This window comes from Tupaia chinensis, unplaced genomic scaffold (assembly GCF_000334495.1).
Source record: "Tupaia chinensis unplaced genomic scaffold, TupChi_1.0 Scaffold000406_1, whole genome shotgun sequence".
Taxonomy (NCBI): domain Eukaryota; kingdom Metazoa; phylum Chordata; class Mammalia; order Scandentia; family Tupaiidae; genus Tupaia; species Tupaia belangeri.
This window is the reverse complement of record NW_006159908.1, coordinates 2,223,362-2,240,309: the sequence shown is the minus strand read 5'-3', so window position 1 is coordinate 2,240,309 and position 16,948 is coordinate 2,223,362. Positions and strand designations below refer to the sequence as shown.

At 36.5% G+C, this 16,948-nt stretch overlaps 1 pseudogene; it reads left to right on the top strand.

Annotated features, from left to right (window-relative positions):
- Window positions 1-4,704: 4,704 nt before the first annotated feature.
- LOC102483926 (uncharacterized) overlaps window positions 4,705-16,948 on the top strand; it is a 32,220-nt pseudogene continuing 19,976 nt past the window's right edge.

The window sequence follows — 16,948 nt, the reverse complement described above, 5'->3', positions numbered from 1 at the left end:
TAAAGATAATTACATGTATTTGTTGAGCATAGACACAGAATGAGGTCCATTTGACATGGGAACTGCATGCTTTAGGATCTTTGGGCCTTGGCCTTGGGAATTGCAACTGTCAGTTTGGTGTGAATATATTTACCATCTGTTATCTTCCATGTTTCTGCTTGGCACTGCCCACTGAAACATTCAGAGTGATTTTTAGCATTAAAATTCTCTTCCAGTTGTGATCTGCCCAAGTCAGTGTTTTTCCAACTATTATAATTCATACCTGTTAAATCCATCATTCCTACTCACAGATTTGTCTCACTTGGGGGGGGGGTGAAGTACTCGGACAGGAAGAGTTGTTGGTAATAGAATATGTTTCAGCAGCAGATGGATGGGCTGGTTAGTGGGGCGGCTGTTCTAACCAGTCAGTTTAAATAAACAAAATTGGCAGAGACTTTAAAACTGTTTGAGGAACAACAGCAGTCTGGGGACTAGCTATCCACTCACTGAGTATGAGCATACTAATAATAGCAGCCAAATTTTTTATAAATAAAATTAATGTAAACGTTCTATGAATTAAGCTGACTCTATCTATTTGCTCATTGCCATGGATACGTTCATCAATAACAATGCTGTTATTTCAGTGTTAACATTGTCCAAGGGAAGCATTCCAAGAAATATCCAGAACTGACAGAAATTGCTCTTTGTAATTCATTATGAACCATCTTCTGTGGGCTGTACCATATGCTGATTCTATTTTTAATATTCTCTTTTAAGGTTTTCTCTAATACTACTTTCATTAATACTTTTTAAATATTTTCTTACATCATATACAAACACAGCATACTATAAATAGATGTGCATAGACTTAGGTGATATTTTCTATTATTTTTTTCTTTCGCCCAGACAGCATTACAAGTAGGAAGTGATGAACATTAAAGTTATAGGCAATGGAAATTAATAAGTTATCCTTTATTCACTTAAGGTAAAGTTGATCTAATTACTCAGGTGCTGCTATTGACACCAATTACAATAGTTATCTTTGATATTTTGTGATGGCAAATGATGCCAACAACTTTGGGAACAGTAAAAAAAAAAATTATTGGATTCCTTTCGCTCTTCTATGTCTACTTCTGACACAGATATTTCAATTATACAGCACACAATACAGAAGAAAATAAAAAGTAATTACATAAATGTTTTTCAATGAGAAAAACCAAATTAATGACACTAAGTGGGAAAAGAGTAATTATTTGGACAATTAAAATACTAAAATACATATTTTCCTCATATATAAACACTAAATTTTAAAATGACATTAAAATTAGAAATGCATCAAAGGCCTTACGTATTTATCTGATTAAATCAAAGATTCTATAACTAGACTTCTATTTAAATTCAAGCACTGACATTTGTTGGTTGTATGATCTTGGAGAGTTTCTTAATTTTTTTGGCCTAAGCATCCTCATCTGTAAAATCTGGGTAGTAGTACTACTTACCTCCTAGGAATGTTGAGATGATTAAGTGTGCTTAGTAGAATGCATGGAACATGAGTTTTTCTACTGTCTATAAAGCACAAACATTCATAAGATCAAAATGTGTTAGTGAATTAGGCACTGTCCTAAATCCCAATTTTATACATTTCTCGTTCATTTTCTCTGATTCATCTGAAAACCTCAAGGATACTTTATTCACTACTTTCTTTACTTTATTACCTAGTTTCTCTCAGGATCCTGTAATGCTTTTTTCTAATATTTTTATATGTTCACTCCTCATTATTTAGAGAGATTTGTCTCTGGTCATATTGTATTAAATAACCACAAGCCTTTATTGTGTTCTATCCTGTGGTTTTACTGCATTTCTCATCCAACTTATTATGTAAATATTAACCTTCCTCGTCACTTCCTTGTTAACTCATTAACTGCTTGTTTCCTTCACCATGTTCCCTGCATCTAGAGAGTTGGTGCTCAATGAATATGTGTGGAATAACTGAAGGTCCATGCCTCCCTGTCGTTCAATCAATCCAAACTTACACTTTCTCTGCTATTTATATCTTTATCACATTTCTAAACTGTATGGACATTTGAACTGTGTTAATGGAAATTGCATTCTCTTCTGAATAATACAGTTTCATCATCAGTTTCCCCAACATGGAGGGGATAAGAGTATATTACATTATATTATATTCTTGTAAGTGAGCAGAATGCAGAGGTTTTATGCATGGGTTTTAAGTAAAGTTGTAGAAGTGACATAGAAATGCATAATAAAATGTACACATTCAAAATTCCTTAAGCACCTGCCATATTTTACAAATGTTGTGGATGGGGGTCTCTGCTACCCAACCTCAGACAATTTTGTGTCAGTGGTGCCCACTGGACTTGTGCAGCTTGGTAGCTCTGGTACGGACCACTGTATATGCAAGATATGCAAGTTGCTGTCATTCCAAATAAAGAGCTTAGAGAGGAAGACAAACAAGAAACATAAATAAAAATATGGAAATTCTAACACATTCGAGAAGGGAATGTTTTTCTAAGGAAGCAATGTTTATCTTCTTCCTGAAGGATAAGTAGGGGAGCCACAATGTTCCTCACCTGTGCTAATTTTGACACACTGAAACTATAAGCAGCTGTATTCAGGAGGGGCTCCAGGCACTAATTGCACTCCTTTGGAGCACAAATGAACAGGCACAAGAAAGGAAAGACACATCATTCCCATATGGTAACTCTGGTGCCTAGCAATGTCCTTGTAAAAAATCCTGGTAACTTGCCAATGACCAGGTGTCTCCCCTTAGGACATTCCTAGCAGTATCTGTTAACAAGAAGGCTGGAGTAAAAGAAGCTGAGAACTTATGAGACAGCATATGAGGACTCCCAGAAAAAGCTGGCCGACATTTTCAGACATTGCACACTAGGAGGGAGAATGATGCCTTGCCATTATGAATGGGCCTGTGGAATTTGGGCATAAATATTAATGAATCCTCATCTGAACCCAGGCTGGTAAAGCCAGCTGATATTATGAGAACACTGCTATAACAAAGAGGATGCATCCCTATGACTCAGAATACATTTTCATATAAAGTGAATTTACACACCTCAACTTGGGAATGCTGTTGAACACATGGATTCTTTATAGCTTCTCAATCTCCATCCAATATGGGAATCACTAATCTCCAGATTATTTTATCTAGGCTACAATGCTGTAATCTTTCCTGAAGAGAGGCACACTGGGCTCACTGAATGGTCTTCAGTTCAGGCATTCAGGAAAATATTATCAAAATTCCTCAGGTACCTGAATTATAAACCCTAGAAATACAAGCTCTCTTTGTGAATGAATTCAGAACTGCAGTTTTTCCTCCTTGTCTACAATAACTCCAGGCCAAACAATTCCAATATCCAATAACTTCATTAACAGATAAATAGCTAATTAAATTATCACTAGGGTATGGTTTTCATAATGTGTTTATAAAGTAGGATCTATACAATACATATACCTTTGAGTTTTACCTCCACTGGGTTGTCTGTGTAGCACATTCCATCTTTAAAAGGGCAGATCAAAGTTTCCCTGTAATGCTAACATGAGGATAATACACAGCACAAAGACTGGTTGACATAATTGGCAGCGTGGAAGATTGAATTTGCTCAATGGATTCAGTTCATTTAATTAATATTTATCAAGAGCCCAGACAGAACCTGGCAGTCAAAGAGGTGTCAGCCACTCCCACCCGCACTGCCTTTTTGCCATCTGCTGTGCATGTGAATCGTAGGCAATGAGCCACACTGGGATGAGAAAATGTTTTCTGTAGGTCACCTCGCTGCTACTTTCAATTCCCTTATTGTCTCTGGTTTCCTACATGCCTTAAACTTGCATATGAATTACACTCAAAGGTATAAGACTCAGAGTCTAACTATGCTTGTCTGTGGGATAGTAGAACATTTATAGTTTTCATCCTTTTCTTTGTAGTCCAGAGAGTCCTAGATTTCATATAAATGGGTACCTGTTTTTCGTGATTTACGAAAACAACTATGAAATGGATTTAGACTCACAGATACAAGGAAATTTTCTATACAGACGTTAAAAAGCACAAAGAGCCTCCTATTAGCATATGCCTCACTGACACATAAAAACCTATATGTATTTTCTAGTTAAGTAGTCACACAGATATATTCTAAATAACCTTCTAGTTTTGATCCCCTACCATCGTTTTCTCACTAGTACATAGATTCTCCTGGTTCAGGAACAGGATTCATGCTGTCTATAATATTTCAAAATCTCACAACCTCATTTCCTCAAATAAGCACATAGAGTCTCAAGTACGACCAGGTATTTGCACTACCCAAATAATGGCCTTCCGAGTTCTCAATTTTTTTCCCTAATTGTCATGCTGAAAGCACCATTTCTTCATCACACCTATTAATGTATTTGGCCACAGTTGACACACCTCTGGGTCTGCCTCCTAGGGAAAAAACTGAGATTCTGCCTCTGCCAATATTACTCCACACCCCAACTGCCTGGCATACTACGCTCCATTGCTTTGTGGGGATGATCTTCAAGACTGTCCCATTTTAGCTACACAATGCTATTTCTCATTGCCATTAACTTTCCAAAGTGTGTTACTATTTTTTTTTCTATGTATTAAACTTGGTAGGTGTTTTAGACTGCTTTCCTGTCTCTTACAACTGAATGCCACACTGGGTTACTTATAAAGAATAGAGGTTTATTAAAATCATGGCTTTTGATGTTCAAAGTAAAGAGGTCACATTTGGTGAGGGTCTTCTTGCTCGACTCTGCCGAATCCTAAGAGGGCACGGGGTATCTCATAGAAAATCAGAATAAGAACAGAACATGGGTGGCTGTGTCTACTCTTCTTATGAAGCTGTTAGAAGTTAACTATGGGGATCTCACCCTGATGACCTCATCTAATCCCAGTTTTCTTCCAAAGACCACATCAGATTAAGTCTTTACCTTGTGAAGAGTGTTTACAATGACTAGCCATATTTCAATGTATGAATTTCGGGAACATACATCCAAACTATAGGAGTGGGAAACCAACTTGGGTAGTCTATTGTTCTTTCTACCTGTTTTACCCATAGGAGAGAGTCTGAATGAATAGAATACTTTTGGAACCATTCCCATGGATATATCAAGCTTTCTATGCATCATAGAGGGAGAGTTTCTAGGGTTTAATGAGTAAAAGGTCTAATATAATTTCCATTTCCCACTCTCAGAGAGTGACCCGCAACCTCTTGCAGGAGTGCAGTTAACTTAATAATGGGATTGGTGAGGTGAAGAACAGTGACTAGACATTTTTCACAAGAAAGGGAAGCAACTCAAATACTATCTATGCTTTTTTTGCCACTTTTGGCAGATCTCATTTTAAACTGTCCTACCCTTTGAATCACCCAATACTTTGTAGAAAGTTTATTAAAATCAGTCTTGTCCAGATTTTCAGGAAGCTATGTAAGTTGTTCTGCTATTATCTCATTTTCTTTTATATCCTCTTTATCAGGAATCGTATTTTCTAGGGATGGACGAAAACAGTTTTCACTAAAGCTTTATATTTTTATTCAATGGTGAAATGGTAACATTTATTTCACTACTGTGGCCAATGAAATGTTAACCCGTGAGTGATTGTTCCTGTGAATAATACTTCAAAAATCCATTAATATGGTGAGGGGGGAGGTTAATTGCTTATTAGAGTTTGTATTCCACATTCAATTTAAGACAATTGTGAACTACTAATTTACTATTTCTCCCTCACAAATGAAACATCCTACATTTCACTGCAAACTTTCCTTCATATTGTAATGCAAATATTTTTAAAAATTCAGCACATCAGCAACCCTGTTGCCTAGTGGTTAAGAGGTCTATACCCCAGATGGCTAACTGTTTCAAATGCCAAGTCTGGTGGCTTGCAAAACATGCAGGGGGTACATACATCTTCCACCAGATCCCAGCCAGATAGAGTAATTGAGAAGAAGAAAATACATTGTGATCATGCAACATTGGCAGGGGTGGGTGGGAGGGTTCTATCTTCCCCTCCCTCTCTCTGTCTCCATGGTAAGTATATGTACTCTCTGGGAGTTATAAAATAATTCAGCAACTTTTTTGTTTTGACTGTGTGTGTGTGTGTGTGTGTGTGTGTGTGTGTGTTTATATCAAAGTTTAAAATTGTAGGAATAGGGGCCAGCAGATGTCATAGCGGTTACACCGTTGGGCTCCCACATGGTCTACTGCTGTTTGAAACCTAGACCTAGCAGCTTGATAATCATGCCAGGCACAGGTGCAAACATGCCCAAAATCCCAGGAGGAGAATGAAGGAGAAGGGATTACGGCACGGACATCCCCTCTTTGGGAGTTTTTCACTTTCCCTCTACTGTCTCTGTCTCTTTCTTTCTCTCTTTCTTTCTTTCTGCTCCCTGGTGAGCATACATCCCCTAAGGCAAAAATGTCTAAAAATAAATTGTAAGAATAAGTTGAAAGAAAGATATACAGAGACAAGTTAGTGAAAGGAACATAAACTAAGAGAGGGAAAAGAATAAAGACATGAATTTGGGATGTGTTTGACCTCAGAGAAAAAAAGAACAAACTTAAAGCATAGCATTTGTAAGTAACTTTATTATGTAAGAACACTTAAAACAAACTAACAAAAATGTGTTTTAAATGAAAGAATAGTGTATTTAACTTGATGACACAGCTTTTTTTTTTTTTTTTTTTTTTTTTTTTTTTTAAAAAAAAGGATATTTTTTATATGGAGGGTACATGCACTTGCTGGAGAGAAAGAGACAGAAAACAAGAAATAAGCCCCCAGGGGTGATGGCCATGCCACAATCCCTTCTCCTCCATTCTCCTCTCAGGATTTTTGGGTACATATGCACACGTGCCTAGCATGAGTTTTAAGCCACTGGGCCTGGGACTCGAACCGTAGTTGACTACATAGGAGTCCAGCAACATAACTGTAACACCATCTGCTGGTTCTCATGACAGCATTTTTTTTTTTCTTCTTCTTCTTCTTTTGGAGAGGTTTTTGCTATAGGGCACATGTGCTCGTCAGAAAGACAGAGAGAGACAGAGAGACAGAAAGCGAGAAATCACCCCCCAGGGGGGATGGCCACGCCGCAATTCCTTCTCCTCCATTCTCGTCTCAGGATCTTGGGCACGCATGCACATGCGCCTGGCATGAGTTTAAGCCACCAAGTCCGGGACTCAAACCATGGTCGACTACGTGGGAGTCCAGCGACATAGCCATTACACTAACTGCTGGTCCCCCTCATGACAACTTTTAAGAGAAGCTATCTAATAATATTTCAAGACTTCCAAAATAATAACATTAGTGTTTGGATCAGCAGGTTTCGTAATGGTTATGTTGCTGGACTTCCATGTAGTTGACCAAGGTCCAAGTCCCAGGTCCAGCGGCTTAAAACTCACACGGGACAAGTGTGCGTGCATGACCCAAATCCTGACAGGACAATGAAGAGGAAAGGATTGTGGCATAGCCATCCCTCCCAGGGGTAGAAGTGGGGGCTTCTTGCTTTTTGTCTCTCTGTCTCTCCAGTGAACACATGCATCCTAGAGTAAAAATCTCTCTAAAATAAATAAATAAACATTAGTGTATCTTGAGAATAGTGTTAATTAAGATTATGATTTAATAGAATGTTCTCTTGATGCTAAAACAAAAACATATCTATATTGATCTTTATTCCATATTTCTTTTGATCCTGTTCATTTCTTTCCTTGTCAAAAAACTAAGATAAAAAATAATACTGAAAGAGTTTGAGTAAATTTGTTTCTGAAAAAGGAGATAATGACAATGACTGAAAAGTGAGATAATGACAATGACATATTTAAAAAAAAGAAGATTGTTTTCTCTTATTTCCAAGAAATGTGAAAGATATGTATTCATACTTAAAACATAACAAAAACATGCTTGACCAATGCATGCACACATTTGGCTTTTTATTTTTCTTTCTTATTTTGAGATGAATTTAGTGCAGATTTCAGAAGTTTAATTCCAAGATTTTAAATAATTAATGTAATGACTATGTTATGATTAGTGCAAATTTAATTGGTTCTAACAAAAACAAAGAAATACTGCGTACAACATGAGTTGGGTATTCAAAGGAATCTGAAGCAGGAAGTGATGAAATATTGTCCAATGCTCTTCCACTTTTTATTTTGGCATTGAGTTAAACTCATAAATCTAAAATATATGTGTGAGTTTTTTTTTTTTATTTTAACTACTCTTATGCGGAGTCCCAGATGTCCCTGTTCTGAGTTTTGTGCTGATCTAAATTCCTATTTTCTGATGAACTCTCACCTGTGGACTACTCAGTAGTGCAACTTAAAGAAGTGGATGAAAGTCCAAATCCCAAGATCCAAAAGTGCAAGAGCACTTAAGTTGGCTTACATATAAAAAAATATATGTTAAACAAAAATGTTTCAGTATCTTTGGTAGCTAAGATTTATAGAATTATGGTCTTACTTTTGCATTAAGAATGTGCAGCTACTTAATGTTACAGAATAAATATATTAACTACTGAAACCTAGTAAAGATGGGCCAGTTAATAAATAACTTAAGTTTTACCATTATAAATCTTATTTCCAATGTAATTTACCTGCAAATGCAGTCTGTATATAATCAGAACTAGGATTAGAGTTTTAAGTTTTGTTTTTTTGTTTTGTTTTGTTCTTAGATTTGGCCAAGGGTATACACCCTCACCAGAAAATGACTGAGAGAAAGAAAGTGAAAAACCACCCTCTTTTGGAGGAAGTCCATACTGCAATCCCTTCTCCTCTATTCTCTCAGGATTTTGCATCCACATGCACACGTTCCCGATATAATTTTCAATCCATGGGGCCTGGAACTTGAACCATGGTCAGCCATGTGGGAGTCAAGTGCCTCAACCATTATGTTACCTGCTGGCCCTAGTTTTAGAATTTCTTAGGAAAGAGACCAGAAGTAAGCATAATGGGTATGTTGCTGAACTCCCATGTAGTCGACTGCGGTTTGAGTCCTGGACCCAGTGGCTTAAGCTCACACAGAGCACGTATGAGTGCATGCCCAAGACCCTGAAAGGAGAATGGAGGAGAAGAGATTGCCACGTGGCCATCCCCCCTGGGGGGGGGGTGATTTCTCACTTTTTCTCTCTGTCTTTCTGGAGTGCGCATGTGCCCTGTAGCAAAAACCTCTCAAAAAAAAAAAAAAAAGAATTGTTAAGAAAAAAAAAAGTTAATATTTATCTGTAAAAACAGATAGTAATTGATAATACCAATATACTTTTTAGCAGTTAACATACCCCTGTGGAGTCAAAATATTTTAATAATTTATGTAATTTTGAAATCTTGTACCTTTCAAAATATTGTGTTTTCAAAGGATCATCAGTGACAGTATATATTGGAAACCCAAGAATGAGGTTCTTGAGACAGAAAATAAACACAAAGAATATTTCTTTTACTATGCTTATTTGCTAGTATTAATTTTAACCATTATTAGTACTTCAAAATAGAAGTGTTTCATATTTTATTGATTATTTGGCATTTTTTTTTTTTTACTTTTGCTTTCACTGCACAATTTCATTTGCTGGGTTTTACATTTGCATTGGCTCGTAAGTCCCAAAGAATCAGCCTGTAAAACGAAACAGAGCCACAATCTACACCCCACCCAGTGAAAGAATTTTTAATATTATGGTTTTAAAGTGTTTAATGCCTGACTTTGTCATCACTTTGTATTGTTGTTATATACTATTTGAAATGTTATTCCTTTGAAGAGTTTTAAGATGCCATCCAAAATAATGGATTAACATTGATATCCAGCATCCTCTAGAAAACATGGTTATTGTCTTATTTGCTTTTTTTTCTTCATCCTTAAAAGCACAGAAAGACAAAACTCAGCAATCCTTATGACATCCAGTTTGGTAACTTGGAATGAGATAGCAATGGTCGTAACTGAAATATAGTGGAAAGAAAATAGCACTCGAATAACTTTATGTATCCAATAAAACCCCCAATTGCTTTGGCCTCCTTATTCATAGGCAATTAGAAAAATTGGACCCTTAATGGGCAGAAGAGGAAAAGTTACCTCAGGAAATATTGCAAAGATTACATCTTCAAATTATGTCTGCTGTAAAACAAATGGATTCATTGTTCTCTATTACTTGCTTCGGATAAGAGAAAAACTTGTAATGGGGTAATAGCTACTTCCAAAGTTAACTGAAGTTAACTGATGACAAGGGAATCATGCATTTGTTCATTTGTTTGTGTTAGGTTTCCCCTCCTCCTAACTAGTCTGGTTGCTTAAATTAAAGTCTGAAAGTTAATGACCCCTAAACAGAGGGAAGGAGAGCCTATGGAGAACATGTACTTGATTTCTGAGAAACTGCATTCTCCTTGTCTTTATGGATTCTTATAGCAGGATCCAAAACAATCACTTCCAAGAGAAATTCCAGATTTAAAAAGAAAAAAAAAGAAGTTAACATGAATCCAAAAAAAGCTTTCCAATCCCATAGTTAGAAATTTCAGTGGGGGTGATGGCAAGAATATGGGATTAGTTGCCACATGACTGAATAGCAAATAAGGCCCACTCAGGAAGAAAGCAACCCTCAGAGGTGAGGGAAAAAAGATATGATTGTTTGCCTTAAATTGGAATTTGTTAATGTGCTGATTCACATAAAGTACTATGGCTATTAATTCTCTTTTTGTTAACAAGATATTGTATTTCAGTTAAATCAATCTATTGGCTTTATGGCAAATCTTAGAGGCCTAGAGATACAAGACTTTAAGAGACATTTTTGCTCTAGGGCATGTGTGTTCACCAGAGATAGAGAGACAGAAAGCAATGACCCCCCCACCACACACACACACGTCTGGGGAGATGGCCATGCCACAATCCCTTTTTCTCTATACTCCTCTTGGAATTTGGGGCACACACACAGGTGCCCAAGGTGAATTCTAAGCTGCCAGGTCAGGGCCTCGAACTATAGTTGACTATGTGGGAGTCCAGTGATGTAACCATTATGCCATTTGCTAGCCCTGAGATACAAAACTTCAAAACCTTTCAGAAGACTCACAGCACATTTGATAATTGAACACTAATGGGGTTGTAACTGTGTGTTTCATATTTCTTTGTGCACATATTTAAGCCATTTAAAAATATATTTTATGCATGTTGATTAGATGCCTACATGTTATTATTTATTGCTTAGAATTCTAGTGAGGCATGTTCAATTTATTTACATAACCATAGGAAAGTACTATGTAACTGTTACATAATATTTTATTATATAAATTATTAATAAAATATTAGTATATAACTGAACACTTGAATTTGCTATTCCAAACAGTACTGCAATAAACATTGTATTCCATTCAGCTTTTGTCTCCTGCATTTTATTCTTTTTTCCTTAGTTTATTTTCTGAGAAGAGACATAGTGGTACAAAATGGCATGATCATTTTTGATGTTATTAATATAATAATATCACTTGCTTTTCACAAGATTGTGCCAATTTTGTCTCCCACCAGCAATGCTTAAACTACCCATTTCAGAGCATCCTGATGAGGTATGGACGGGAAAGAATTGGTCTGAATTTATTGGCTATAATCTTCAGAATATAATATTCACATAACATTCTTTTGATACCATACATAGTTTCCCAAATCATTTATTTAACTTTTTCATTTGTTACCAGGCGTATGGGCCCACCAGAGACAGAGAAAGAGAAGGAAAGTAAGAAGGCACCCCCTGGAGAGATGACCTCACCACAATCCCTCCTCCTTTATTCTCCTCGCCAGGTTTTAGGCATGCACACACACATTTCCATCATATGTTTTGTTTTCTTATTTACATTTAATCACTATACATATTTACGGTGAAAAACATGGCTTTTGTCCATTATATCTTTCAATTCCATGGGTCCAGGACCCAAATGGTGCAGTTGGTCATGTGGGGGGCCAGCCACCTTAACCACCATGTCAACATGCTGGTCCCAAATAATTAATTTTTTAAAATAATGTAAGTAGCATTTTTTAAATGTTAGATTCCTAAATTTGTTGATGGTCACAAGCATCAGATGTATATCTGGTATTAATACTTGGACTTGAATTCTAAAAGAATTAGATTTCCAAAAGTTATTGGAATTTGATTAGTGATGGGCATAGTAGTACTCCACATAGATGTGAAATGACTCATGATTAGGATTTAAAACAAAATATTTTATTTTATTTATTACTATTATTATTATTATTTCAGTTTGACCAGAGAGAGAGAGAGGGAAAGGGCCCTTTTCCTTCCTTGGAATGGTAAAGGGACAGATAGAATCTCTCCACTTTTATAATAATCCAACTCATCTCACTCTAGAAAATTGTCTTGTGATTATCCCTACTTTGTCCTGATAAATAAATTTCTATATCATGATTGGACCACTGTCAGCACATAAATTTACCTTAAAATCATTCCTTAAAAATAAAGCCTTGACTAAGAGAAAATTAACATCCAATTATTCCAAAGGATTACCGAGGTTTACTTTACTGCCTCACCTTACAATTTCATTTTCTTCTCAATTCACTCTGAATATATTTTTGTCTTATTACTTCACCATCATGACTTCTATAAAGGTCATTAAAGATGTTCATACTAAGAAAATTTTAATTTGTCTTCTCATTTTCTTTTAAAACTTAGAGTTGATGAGTTTAGGAAAATAAACAAAGTAGCAACTCTGGGATGATAACTCTGAAATCTGTTGTTTCCTGTCACCCACCTCTACTCCAAGTCCCTTTTCTCTGTACAGCAGTAAGTGATCTTTTAAAAGCATAAATGGGAGACAGGCCAGCCCTCTGGCCAAGTAGTTATAGGAGCAGGATTCCACATGGCCAACCATGCTATTTGAATTCTGGTCCCAGCCCTTTGTAAAACACCCTGGGCACACGTGTGTATATGCCCAATATCCCTTTGGGATGAAGAGGTGGAGGAGAAGGAATTGGACACTCCATTAGGGAGTGTCCATCCCTTTGGGATGAAGAGGTGGAGAAGGAATTGGACACTCCATTAGGGAGTGATTTTTTTTTTCCCTCTTCCTTTTTTTTCTGTCTCTGTCTCATGCATATTCTGAAAAAATAAGAGGAAAAGAGCATGAACAAGACAATATTGCTAATTTTTTAAAAATTAGAATAAAATCTTAAATCTTAAGGGAACTTTAGCTACTGGGTTATGGCAGCTTCTTTAAATAATTCTGGAAGCTCAGCTCCCCTGCAGTTGAAATATGAGCTTCTTCATGGTCTCTACTATGCCACTTTGTACTGGAGGCCTCAATAGCTACATTGCCCAGTGTCCACTCCTCCATGTATGCAAGGTCACTGGTACCTCCAGCAGGTGCCTAGAAAGATCAGTGGAGGTAAAAGGCTATGTAGCAAACATTGACCAATGAGAGCCAGAATGTGGAAGTTGCTGAGAGATACAGTTTGCCTTCTTCTAGCAACCCTCGTGGTCTCTTATGTGGTCCCATATGTGTACTAGATGATGTATTTCCTATCTAAGGAAGAATATGTAGTTCGTTCAGTAAAACTCTACTTGTATTTGTTTTTACTCCTTCCTTACTTCAATTGCTTATTTTCTCCCACATTATTACCCTTGTATTATGTTCCTTCTAATAAACTATTTGTATGTAACCTTATCTCAGGCACTATTTTCTCGGAAATTAAGTTATGACAGCATGCAAGATCAGCATGATCAGCCACAGCCTACCTGTCCTTTTCATTTCCTGCCAATTTCGCTGACTCATTATTCTAGCTATTCTGGTTCATTTCTGTTCCAAAACTGTTTTCTCCTCCCTTATCATTCTTCCTCAGTATCATCATCTAATTAACTCCTTCCTGATCATCATTTATATCTCAGCTAAAATTTGAGCTGAGGCCTGCCCTGTCCACTATCACTAAAGAAGCAGCCTAGGACCAGCAGATGGCGTAATGGTTTCGTTGCTGGACTCCCACCTAGTAGATCTCAATTCAAGTCTCGGATCCAGCAGCTTAAAATGTAATCAGGGCATTTGTGTGTGTGTGCCCAAAATCCTGAGAGAAGAGTAAAGAACAAGGGATTTCAGCTGCTTTCTGGCTCTGTGTCTCTGTCTCTCTAGTGAGCACAGGCACCCTACAGTAAAAATCTCTCTCTAAAAAAAAAAAAAGAAAAGAAAAGAAAAGAAAAAGCAAGGAGTTTCTTCCCTTTCAGAACTCTCCATTCCACTTTATTATATTTTTCTTTTCTTAGTTTTTTGCCATAGGGCACATGAACTTGCCAGAGAGAACAGAGAGAGTGAGAGAGAGAAAGAACAAGGAAAAATGAGAAATCACCCCCCTCAGGGATGGTCACACTGCAATCCCTTCTCCTCCATTCTCCTCTCAGGATTTTGGGCACACACGCACATGCACCCAGGGTGATTTTCAATCCAGCAGGTCCAAAACTCAAACTTTGGTCAGCCATGTGAGAGTCTAGCACTTTAGCTACCATGCTACTTACTGGCCACTATTTCATTTTATCCTTATCACCCTTATCATAATCTGATATTATATTATTTATCCATTGTTTATTGTCTTATCTCTCCATTGAAATATCAGCTTCACGTGAACAGGATCCTTATCAGTCTTGATGTTTCCTGTCTATAGCAGACTGTAGGCTCTCAAATCATTGTTATTACAGTTAATAAAAAACTATACCCATGTAGTTAGTTATATAAATTATGAATTGGCTCATAACCTTTTTCTAATAAGTAGCACAATACATAGTTTCTGATGAAAAATTAACTAAAGTGTATATATTTTGATTATAAAAATTAGTTACAAATATACATTATTGTGAGTGGGCTTTAAGCAACAGACCCAATTAGAGGTGCCAAATACATGCCTTAAAATAATTTAATTTATTGATACGTACTAGAGGCATCATGGAAAAATAGAATTAAAGCACATACTTATTTTGGTGGAAAAATGTTTTGAAATTCATGCACACTTTTTTCATATTATGTATTTTTCTCAAATTTGTGGGCAAGCTCTTTACATAAAATGAGTTTTTAAATGTAATTATTTTAAAAATATGATAAAATAGTGACTGAGATCTATGAGAACTGTTATTCCATTATAGGCTCTCAGGTTGAGCTATCTTTTGTGACATACTACGACTCCATAAGCTGAGCCATGGTCTCTGTGGTATAAAACAAATAAATCTCTATAAAATGAGGTTAGGGCCACACTGAACTCTTTTAGCAATAAGCCTGAAACTTTCTATAAATATAATTAATTTGTGCCATTATTTAAAATTGGCCGTAAGTATTATTCTATAAGTAGATTGCAGACATTCTTAAACTCTCAGTAATTGTAGACATTTGTGACATTGTCATCAAAAATAACAAAATAGTAATCTCTTTTATTATTTTTTATATACTCAGTCACTGTATACGATTACAGCTTGCAAAAATGAATTTCTCCAGCATGAATACACTAATGTCCCAATGAAAAGTAGACTGAAATATTTTTCAGTAAATAAGTGCTAATGTATTCTAAATGAATTACTTACTGTGGTATTTATTTATCAATAAGTTCTAAAATATATTCACAAAAACACATATCTTCTTAGAATGTTCAGAGCTCCATTTCTTTGTTTTTGCATCTTATGTTTAATATAGATATACCACTCATAAAAAAGAGATATGAACACAGATATATTAAAAGATAAAATTCTAAAATATTACTTATTAAAATAATTCTATGGATAAGGGTAGCAAAAGGAATCACTATTTAATCAGTTAAGTAGTATTTCATATGTTAAACATTTATATAGTCTTCATGGGGATATAGCTTTTCAATCTACGTGGCTTTTATGACTTTGATATTGACATTACAGTTAGATTTCAGAATGATATTTGGATAAAAATTATACCTAAATAAATATGATCCAATGTAACTTTTCCCACTGCTTTGGACTCCTCCAGTCTCTTAAGGTCATTCTTTCAAATGATTTATTTTTAAAAAGGGAGACTTAAAGTTTCTTTCTACCAATAGTGGGACATTTTACCCCCAATCCCACAAGTGGTTCTGATGTTTCTTCCTGTCGTGGCTTACTCTCGTTTCTTGTCCTGCGTGAAATAGTTGTAGCAGTCTTTCTTTTTTCCTATGCTATGTGGACCCGTTCAGGGAATATTATTTTATCCTACATTTCTCAAATCGCTTGTATACAAGGACTTTTTTTGTGATGGTAACAATGCAACATGAGGGACCAGCAGTTAGTGTAATGGCTATGTCGCTGGACTCCAACATAGACTGTGGTTCAAGTCCTGTACCCGGTGGCTTAAACTCACACTGGGCATGTGTGCGTGTGTGCCCGAGATCCTGAGAGGAGAATGGAGGAGAACGGATTGCGGCGTGGCCATCCCCCCTGGGAGAAGGTGATTTCTCGCTTTCTGTCTCTTTGTCTCTCTCTGTCTTTCTGGCATGCGCACACGCCCTATAGCAGAAGGCGCCCCACCCCTAAAAGAAAAACCCCAAAAAAAAAAAAAAAAAAAAAAAAAAAAGAATACAACATGATACCCATTAAATAATTTAGTGCAAAATATAGCATTGTTGACTCTAGGTATACTGTATCTAAATTGTGTAGGAGAATTTTATTAAAAATTCACAAGTAGAGGCAGAAAACTATGGTGAGTGGATTATGTTACAGTGTGCAGAGCACATCAAAAGTCTACAATACTTACATTAAAAATTGGGTATCTATGTTGCTGAACTCCCATGAGGTCTACTGTGGTTCAAGTCCTGGACTCGGTGGCTTAAACTCACGCCAGGCCGCCAGGTGTATGTGCGTGCATGCCCAAGATCCCGAGAGGAGAATGGAGGAGAAGGGATTGCAGTGTGGCCATCCCCCGTGGGGGTGATTTCTCACTTTCTGTCTCTCTGTCTCTCTCTGTCTGGCGAGTGCACACGCCCTATAGCAAAAAA